A 9,741-nucleotide genomic window follows, 5' to 3' on the forward strand; every position below is an offset into this window, starting at 1 on the left:
AAAAAAAGACTAGCCTGGGCTACGTGAGACCCTATCTCAATAAATAAATAACAAAGAAACAACAACAACAACAAAAACAGTCTTCAAGATCAATCAGAGCGTGTACCATTCTCGCTGAGGACCCAGGTTCACGTCTCAGCACCCATGTGGTGGCTGACAACTGCCTATAACTCCAGTTCCAAAGGATCTAACACCCTCTTCTTGCTCTACCAGAACCAGGTACACATTGTGGTACACATACCTACATGCAGGCAAAACGCATAAAAATAAATCTTTAAAACTATTGGGGGGGGTGGAATCAATCTAGCAATAGTACCATGGACAGATCTTGGGAAGTGGGTGGGGAGAAGCAGAGAATTATGAATCCCAGGCCAGCCTGGAACATGGCAAAATCCTGTCTCGAAGAAAGCAGAGTGGGCATCAGGATGACTCAGTGACTAAAGACACCTGCTTGTAAGTCTGGCAGGCTCAGTTTGATCCCTGGGATCCATGTCAAGATGGAAGGAAAGACCTGCTTCTCCAAAGCTGTCCTATGCTGTGGCACACACTCACATATGTGCATCATAAATACACACGTGTATCCACTCTAATAATAACAGATAAAAATACTTAAAAAAAAAGAGGTCAATTTGAGGACCAACACAACAGCTACTGTAAGACCACGCAATCACAGAAAAGATTTAAAGACCCAAACCAGACAAGATGTAATGGCAGCTGCAGACCCAGAATAAAAGGGAAAGGGGAAGGTAGCATTTGTCCTTGAGAACTCTGGGGGCCAGGAACAGAAAGATGGCTGGGCCACTGTCAGGAACAGAGACCATGTTGGTGGCAGCTTATGGCTGCTGAAGTACTGTGAGAACTCCAGATCATATTGCAAGAACTTGATTTAGCGTTATGGTACTGGGGATGGAACCCCAGGACCTTCCAACACAGCAGGCAAGTGTTCCAGTGCTGAGGGACAGCCCCAGTCCCCCCAAGAATACTGTTTTAGGGGCCACTGAGATGGATCAGTGAGAAAAGGTGCTTGTTGCCAAATCTGAAGAGCTGAGTTCAATCCCCAGGATCGACATAATTAAGAATCAACTTCACAATGTTGTCCCTTTGTCTTCCGCACACATACCATGGCAAATGTACACACACACACACACACACACACACGAATGAAATACCAGGAGCAAACCCATGACAGACACACTCTCCTCTGTTAACCTATACTCCCGGTTCTCAAATTACATTATATAAGGGACCTGTCCAGGTGATACTGTGGTTTCATAAACAATCAGAAAGGCGCTGAACCCGTAAGCAAAGCCAGCACATAACCTTCTTCACCAGACCACAAACGCAGGTCAGGAAACTCTGTGATGTTTGGAATGTGTACCTGCCTCAGCCCCACCTCAGAGGTGCCTGGCACAATTGGCTGACACAATCTGTGTATCTGAGGGCCTTCATCTCTGTTTGCTGTTTTGAAAACTGACCCCGGGTGACCCTCAATCACTGCATGTGTGTGCTGGGAAGGTTACCGAGAGTTTGTGTGTATCTACCCGGTCTTGTGAACCTTTATACAACAGACCCAGCATGCAATACACACACACTGTGAAGATCAAAGTCTTACAAGTTCATGGTGTTATGAACACGAACCACCTCAGGAAGAGATGATGTGGAGACTGAACTCTGGGAAGAGGTCAGGCTGGGAAGGGCCACAGACACTGAAGCTATGACCAGGGGACATAAAGTCAAATGACTCAATACCATCTGTAACTCCACTTGCAAGTAAAATGACGTAAGTTCCACCTTAGCAAGCACACCTTGTCTATTATTCTCCCTGTTATACAATCAGGCGGACCAAAGCCAAACTCACCATGATTATTGCCTACCACAGGCTATCTCCTGTCCGCTCTCAGAACAGATCACTGCCAAGGTAGCATAGCCTGGAGTGCTCTCTAATCATCCTTTACCCTTCAAATGCCTTCCTTTCTTCCTTTTTTTCCTTCCTTCTCTCCTTTTGTAAGACAGGGTCCTATGACATGCAGTGCTGGGGATGGAACCCAGGGTTTCATGCATGCTAGGTGAGAGCGCTGTACCTACTGAGCCACATCCCCAGTCAGAAGCTGCTGAGTTTCTGGAAATTACAGGTAGAGTTCTCTTAGCTGTAGTATACAAAGGAGACCAGAAGATCCCAGACCCCATTATGCCAATCAAAAGATAATTCTGAGATTGGCCTCCATCTAAGACATACCTTAAAACTGAAATAAGAGCTGGGGAAGTGGAGGCAGAGGAGGGTGGATCTCTGTGAGTTCAAGGCCAGCCTGGTCTACAAAGAAAGTTCAGGGATAGCCAGGGCTACGCACGGAGAAACCCTGTCCTGGAAAACAAAACAAAAGCTTGAAATAAGTGGGAAAGGAAGATGGCTCAGTGAGCAAGGCAGTTATGTCACCTGATAATAAAACAGAAAATAAAACATCAGATTATCTATTAAAAGTGAAATGTTTATGTTTCCATGGTCAGAGAATGAATGAAATTTCTATTTTAAAAGCGGGGGTGAGGAGGCTAGAGAGATAGCTCAACAATTAAAGGCACTTGTGCTTGGTTCCCAGCACCCATGCCAGGTAGCCCACAACTTTCTGAATTCTAGTTCCAGGAGATCCGATGCCCTCTTCTGGCTTCCTAGTGTTTGATAGGCTAACGTAAGAGGATTGTGTTGAGTTCAAAGCCAGCCTGGGCTACGCAGTGAATCCCAGGCCAGCCTGGGCTATAGCAGAAGACTCTGTAACTCGAAGAGGGAAGTTAGGAGGCTCAGAGGGTAAAGGCATGTGCCACCACAACAGATGACCTGAGTTTGATCTCTGGGTCCTCCATGCTGTTCTCTGACATAGTATTTAGAACATATGCCCTTATCCCATAAATAAATATAATTTTTTTTAAAAAAAATTAGCCCAAGAAACAAGGACTGGGGAAATGGTTCAGTTGGTAAAGTGTTTCAATTTCTAAAACTTAGCTTAAACAAACAAACAAACAAAACCAGCCAGCGTGCTGACATGCACTTGTAAACCCTGGTGCTGAGAAGGCAGAGACAGGTGGATCCCTGGGATGTGCAGGCCAGCCATCCCAGGCATAACAGCCAGCTTCAGGTCAATGAGAAACTGACACGGAAAGACTCAGTGGTACTAGCTGCCTAGAGCCTGGCACAGTTCCCGGCCTCCCAAGGCCGCTCCTCTTGCATGCTTCATTGCTCTGTTCTGTTCCATGTGGCCACTGAGCGCTCAATACTACAATGCACCTCTCATCTGTCACCTCAGGGATAAATCTGGCTTATTCTGCCATACGTATTCAGTTTTCTGTTTGCTTCTGTCCCCAGCAAGGTTCTCAAGGAGCTGAACCAAAGACACACCCTAAGGGCCTTTGAAGTGTCATTCCATGGGGACCTAAGCCTACCAAGAACAGCAAGAATCAACAGCTACCTTCTACCTGGGCATGGTGGGGCATACCTGGAAACCCATCACTCTTAAGACTGAGGCAGGAGGATTGCTACTTAGAGACAAAGACTTATTATAAAAAAACAAAAAACAAAAAAACAACCCTAACCTGTGGGAGATGGAGGCAGAAGGACCAGGAATTCAAGACCATCCACTGCATGAGAAAAACAAATGACAAAAATTAAACTAATTAATTAAAATAAAAATTAAGCAAGCTTCTAAGCTAATCCGGGAGACTGATGGAACAGAGATTCTTTCCCCAGCTTTACTGATGTAGAAATCAAAGCTTGGTGTGTACCTGTGGCTTATCCCAGTAGATAAGCTACCTTTGGCCCAGTACTGCACCAAGTGCAGCGAGTCCAGATTTCTGCCCAATGCCAAACAGCAGAACTGTATGGAAAGATGAGCTTTGCACTGCAGCCCATGTGAAATAAATAATAAAAACGAGGATTTGGCACCAGGGAGCCGATACATCCCCTGTAAACCCAACATTTGGGAGGATGAGGCAGGAGGATTGCTACAAATTTGAAGTCAGCCTGGATTATACAAGTAGTTCTGGGCCAGTCAAGGTTTTGTGACAAGACTTTGTCACAAAACAAACAATAGAGGGGGACCAAAAAAAGAAAAAGAAAGAAAACCCTATGAAGTGGTATTTCCTGTTTATAGACACTACTTGTTTCTTTTACTATAATGTACAGTAAGACATACAAGAGGGTATGAACTCAGTCCTGCTTTGTGCTATTGGTTCTATTCTTTTCTTTTTTGAAACAAGATCTTACCATGCCCTCAAGTCTTGAGTGGGTTGGTAGAGTGCTGGTCTAGCACAGTGCAAATGGGCAAAGAAAAAGTAAAAATGTTTGGGTATGTGTGTGAAGGAATATGCCCAATACACAATAGATTTCATACCTGTATGAAAAGCTGATAAAGAAAAAATAAGGAAAGTTATGGCTCACTCAGCTGAGGCCCAGAGGCCTGGCTTGGGGTGTGAAGTGATTACACACCGGCCAAGGATGCTGCTGGAGCCTCTTACAAAGACAGTATGACAGTTGTGTAAGGTTTCACAAAGGGGGGAAATCCCTAAGAAGTAGACACTAGAGCCAGGAGTGGTGGTGCACATCTATAATCCCAGCACACAGGAGACAGAGGTAGGAGGATCAGGGATTCAAGGTCAGTCTGGGTGACCCGAGACCCTGTCTCAAAACAACTAAGGTTCAAAATTGCAATGTTGAAATGATTTATGGATTAGTAAGTAAATGTTTTGTTCTTGGCAGGCAGTTCTTACCAAACAATCTATCTGCTAAGTACATAGAGACTTACCCAATGGATGCGGATCCTGACTTTCAAGGAGTTAAGAAAACCTCAACCCAGAGTGAAATGGTTTATCAGGCCACAGACATCCATCTCCCGTGGGTGTTATATTTATAAACTCCTACTGCCAGGATGTCTTCACCTGAGGTATCCACACTGCCATCAAGCCTGTGATTTCCAGGTACCAAAGTCCAACTCTGCCTAGATCCTGCCTCTTATTTTCTCAAGTGCCAGATGTGAGGGTAATACTATAATATCCCATTCTCTCCAGTGCAGGCCTGTTTTCTGGCCACTTTTTGATAATGACTGAGCAACTCCCATATCAGAGGGTATAAAACTTAAGATCCACTCACTCTCCAAAGAAAGTGAAAACTCAGACAGGGTCTCTCTGTGTAGCCCTGGTTGTCCTGGCCTTGAACTTACAGAGTGCCTCTGCCTCCTGAGTTGGGGGATTAAAAGGTGTATGCCACCACTACCTGGCTGTGAAAACTCTATAAAGTGATTGCTTTAACTGTCGTGAAGGTGGACCATTCTGGGTTTCCTGACTTTACTATCTGGGTTCTCTGAGCAGTCAATTCAAAGATTACCATTCAAGGGGGAATCTATGAGAGTGGAATTTGTGTGCGGTTAATGAACCAAAGCTACAAACAGCTCCAGGAGCTACTGCCCTGTATAGTAAGAACAATTCTCCATGGCTAGATAACCACTTGGTTTACAAAGAACAGCCCAGTTCTCAATACCAGTGGCCAGGCTCTTTCTTCTTCTCAGAGAGTTTTCCTGAGCCCGGATCTCAATGTGCAGCCCTGGCTGACTTGGAACTTGCTGACCTTGAATTCAAACATTCTCCTGCTTCAATCTCCTGAATATTGAAAATGTCACAACCCTAGTCAGGCCAGGTGACACACACCTAGAAGTTTTGTCTTCAGGAGGCTGACAGGAGAATCAATCAGTTCAAGGGCAGGCACAGGCCAGCCTAGGCTGCATAATGAAACCTGGTCACAAAACAGCAAAAACAAGTCAACCCTAGGGGAGAGCAGTGGGAGAACTACAGCCAAAACTGAAGCTCAAGAGTGATGTATGTATCCTGCCAAAGTGGCAAGACTCAAACCCAGGGCCGTCCCCACCAGTTAAGCCTTCCATTAGTCTCCTGCATGGCTAGGCTCCGAGCTAGCCTCTGAAGTTCTATGGTTCCATTTCAAACACACAGCCGCTTTCATTGAAGTGTTCCTGAAATCCTCAATCCTGGGTACTCACTGGCTTACACAATGCTGAATCGTCTTGGGAAAAGAAAATTGAGGGGGGCGGGGCGGGAGAGTCCAGGTCAAGTACCGGAAAGATGCCTCGCTCCTGCCGTCCCGCAGATCTCGACTTCTCACCCAGTTGCTCCCAAGAGCTCCGGGTGTCACTGCTGCTTCAAGAGAGCCCGACAAAGGTGTGTCGCAGACACTGTCCCGAGAGGGTGACTGCCCCAGGGATGCAAGCTGGACGACTCCAAGCTACCTCCACCGAGCCCACCTGATTGCTGCCGGATCCTATTCTCCTCATAGAGCTCATTCTAATGTGAGCGGGTTTTATAATCTGCTGCCCCCAAAGTCCCGTCGCGCAGGTGGGGAAACTGAGGCTTGGAGAGGGAATGTTGCTTTGCCTGAGAGAGGAGTCGAGAGGACCGGATCCCCACCCGCAGATGCAAAGATCCGACCCTCAGGTGAAGGCTGCTGTAGGGAGGCGTCTGAAAACGACGACCCTCAATACTCCCGCGACAGGTTAGGTCGTGGTAGGAAGCACCACCCCATGAGAAGGGCCGAGGTGGGAAGTCTCGCCTTCCGCACGGGGAGAGACGCGCGGAGATCCGGCCTAAAAACCCTTCCCGGAGTCACCAGCCGGATAGTCGTAACGACAGGAGGTGACCCGGAATCGCGGAGCCTCCCCCCCGAAGTCTCCCAATCCTCACTCACCCAGCGCCCCTCGGTACCGACCAGCTCACACACCGCGCGCGGCCGGGTAGATCTGTGAGGCACTGGGGCCGGACGCAAGCCCGCACCACTGGGGCGCTACCACTATTCCCAAAGGCTGAGGGGGTGGGGCGTGGCAGGCACAGCCGAGACTCCGCCCACAAGACCCGCACGCGCGCGCTCTAGAGGACGGCCTTCTTTCCTTTGCTCCCCTGCCAAATCTGCGCTTCTTGGTACGGTCCTAGTGGGTCACGCCCCTTAACGCTGCTCTGAAAGCCCCGCCCCTAAGTCAAGCTCTCCGTTCCTAGGCCACGCCCCACTTCGCTCCTCAGAGAAGCCCCGCCCCCAGGTCATGCACTGGTGCCTAGGTTACGGCACGCCCCTCTCGAAGAGGCCCCGCCCAGTCCTGGGCTTAGATCTGAGGTAAGGGTGCACGGCTGTGGCAGCTTGTACTTCCGTGACCCTGCCTCTCCCCCTGGCAGCTGAACTCGCTCTCTTGGGTCAATGCGGGATCGTGGCTGGGCACCATCTCGTGTAGCCTCCTGCTGCTGGCCTCGAGCTCATGTCTTTGTCAGCTAATAGTGTCGAGGCTGATGCGGGCACCGTTGGCCCAGGGGTCCCCGACTGAGATTTGAAAGTTAGCCGGCTGGAGGGAGGAAAGTGGCTAGGGAAGAGGCCAAGGCAACAAGGTTTGGAAATCTGGATGCCAGCAGCCGTGCTTGTCATCCCAGCGCTCAGGAGGCTGAGGCTGGAGGATTGCGAGTCGGAGACCAGCCTACGCTGTTACAGATCGAGGACCAGGAGAGCATAGGCTACCAAGTGAGACCTGCCTCCAAAATAAAAAAGAGGCACAGCAGATGTAGCTCAGCTGGTGCAGTGCTCACCTAGCATGCAGGAAGCCTTGAATTCCATCCCAGCACTGCATAAACGGAGCAAAGCGGAACAAGTCCCAGCACTCAGAAGACTGCAACAGGAGAATCACCCTTAGCTACATAATGAGTTTATGGCCAGCCTGAGCTACTCGTAACGGTCTCAAAAAACAAAAACAAACAAACAAACAAACAAAAACCCAGAAAATTCAGCTGTATTGAAATTAAGAATCCCACCTCTGCCCCCTACAGGTTTGGGGTAACAGGAATGTGAGAATTGGGTGACTGAACAATCTTTGTTCCTAAGGGCAAGAGTGAGTGCTCTGGGCAGCAAAGACTATCTTTACGACTGTTACTATTATTAGCAAAGGTTACCCAAGATGGCTCTCTGGGTAAAAGGTGCTTGTTGTTCAAGATGACTCAGTCTGTGCTCGGGAGGAACAGCGGAAGGAGAGAACTGCCTCCCTCTGATTGCCCTCTGACACATGTATGCCACTTGCACACGCACTAATAAAAAGTAAATGCAATAAAAAATTTTTAATGTTCTGCTGTGACCCAGCACTGTGGAGGCAGAGGCAGGAGGATCTCTGTGTGTTCAAGACCAGCCTGCCCTGCATAGAGAACTCTAGGCCAATCAAGGCTATATAGTGAGACTGTCTCCAAATATTATGCTTTACTATAAATTCCTCTTGGACCAGTGAGCAACTTCTCTCAGAGACCTCTCTCCATCTTCATTAAATGTGTAATCATATATATATATATATATAAGCTTTATTATTGCTTTTCTTTTTTCCTTTCTTTCTGGCTGTACTGGAACTCGCTCTGTCGACAGTCTGGCCTCAAACTCAGAGATCCCCTGCCTCTGCCTCCCCAGTGCTGGGATTTAGGATATACGCCGCCACCCCCCTCTCCCCCACATTATTGTTTTTCAAGCCAGAGCCTTATGTAGCTCAGGATGGACTCCAACAGGCCATACAGCCAAGACTGGCCTTGAGCTCCTTTCAGGCATGCTCACCACATCTGGCCCTTTCCTCATTTAAGACAGGGATGGGCCTGTGAGATGGCTGAGCAAGGAAAGGTGCTTGCTGCCAAGCCTGACTGACAGCTTGAGTTGGATCCTGAAGATCCATAAGGACGGAGAGAAATGACTCCAGGAATTTATCCTCTGACTTACACACACACACACACACACACACACACACACACACACACAATGTAATTTTAAAATATTGGTTTGGTTTTTTTTTTTTTTTTTAGGTTTTTCAAGACAGGGTTTCTCTGTGTAGTACTGGCTGTCCTGGAACTCACTCTGTAGACCAGGCTGACCTCCAACTCAGAGATCCACCTGCCTCTGTCCCCCAGTGCTGGGATTAAAGGCATGCGCCACCACCAGCTGGCTTCAAAAATTTTTAAAACAGACAACCATGAATAAAATAGTGTAATATAAAATCCTACAAAAAGAGATTATGATAGCACCCGAGGTTGCGATTCCTATGGCTAGGAAGGAACCAGTTTGACACAGAAAATGAATCTACCCCAGCAACAGGTTTGGTGAACTACAGACCTCAGGGTAGGGCTGGCCCAGTCCAACTAGGGAATGAGCAACAGGGACTCTTACAGCAACCCATGCGATTGCTGCAGCAGAAAGCCATACCCAATATTTATGTCATCCTTTCAACACCACTTGAATGCCTCCCGGATGCTCTGCTAAGCCTTGAAATCCTACTTCCTGCTTCTGCCTTTAGAAAAGAAATACAGATCTGATTGGGGTGAGGGACTTTTTTGTGGCTAGTTTGTCTTCCTTCCTTCCTTCCTTCCTTCCTTCCTTCCTTCCTTCCTTCCTTCCTTCCCTCCCTCCCTGCTGGCCAGTGAACCCAGGGCCTCTGAATGCTAGGCAAGGACTGTCTCTCCAAGCCCTGCCCCTGGCATCTCACTGGGGAATTCTAGGCAAGTGATCTATCACTGAGTCACACCGGTGACTGCTTTTCACCTGACGCCAGCGCTCCTGGGTTCACATTTCACCTGGGTGACTCCAGATGTTCCCTGCCTGTATGTTAGTTTCTCCTGTGCTCCTCAGCCAATATCCTGGTCACTGCCCTTGCCTTCTGAAAATGCGCAGTCAATAAATAGGTGGCGGGG

The 9,741-nt window shown here is 48.1% G+C and overlaps 1 protein-coding gene across 2 annotated transcripts in view; it reads right to left on the bottom strand.

Moving 5' to 3' along the window:
- LOC101987367 (NADPH--cytochrome P450 reductase) overlaps positions 1 to 6,823 on the bottom strand; it is a 43,993-nt gene extending 37,170 nt beyond the window's left edge. Inside the window, exon 1 of one of the 2 annotated variants that reach the window (XM_005344609.3) lies at positions 6,737 to 6,823. The gene's annotated coding sequence lies outside the window, so the exon portion shown is untranslated. Of the gene's footprint in view, positions 1 to 6,110; positions 6,243 to 6,736 lie in introns of those variants that run through there. The other variant, XM_013350716.2, reaches the window with a different exon arrangement.
- Positions 6,824 to 9,741: the final 2,918 nt, after the last annotated feature.

This window comes from Microtus ochrogaster, chromosome 2 (genome assembly GCF_000317375.1).
Source record: "Microtus ochrogaster isolate Prairie Vole_2 chromosome 2, MicOch1.0, whole genome shotgun sequence".
NCBI classification, from domain to species: Eukaryota; Metazoa; Chordata; class Mammalia; order Rodentia; family Cricetidae; genus Microtus; species Microtus ochrogaster.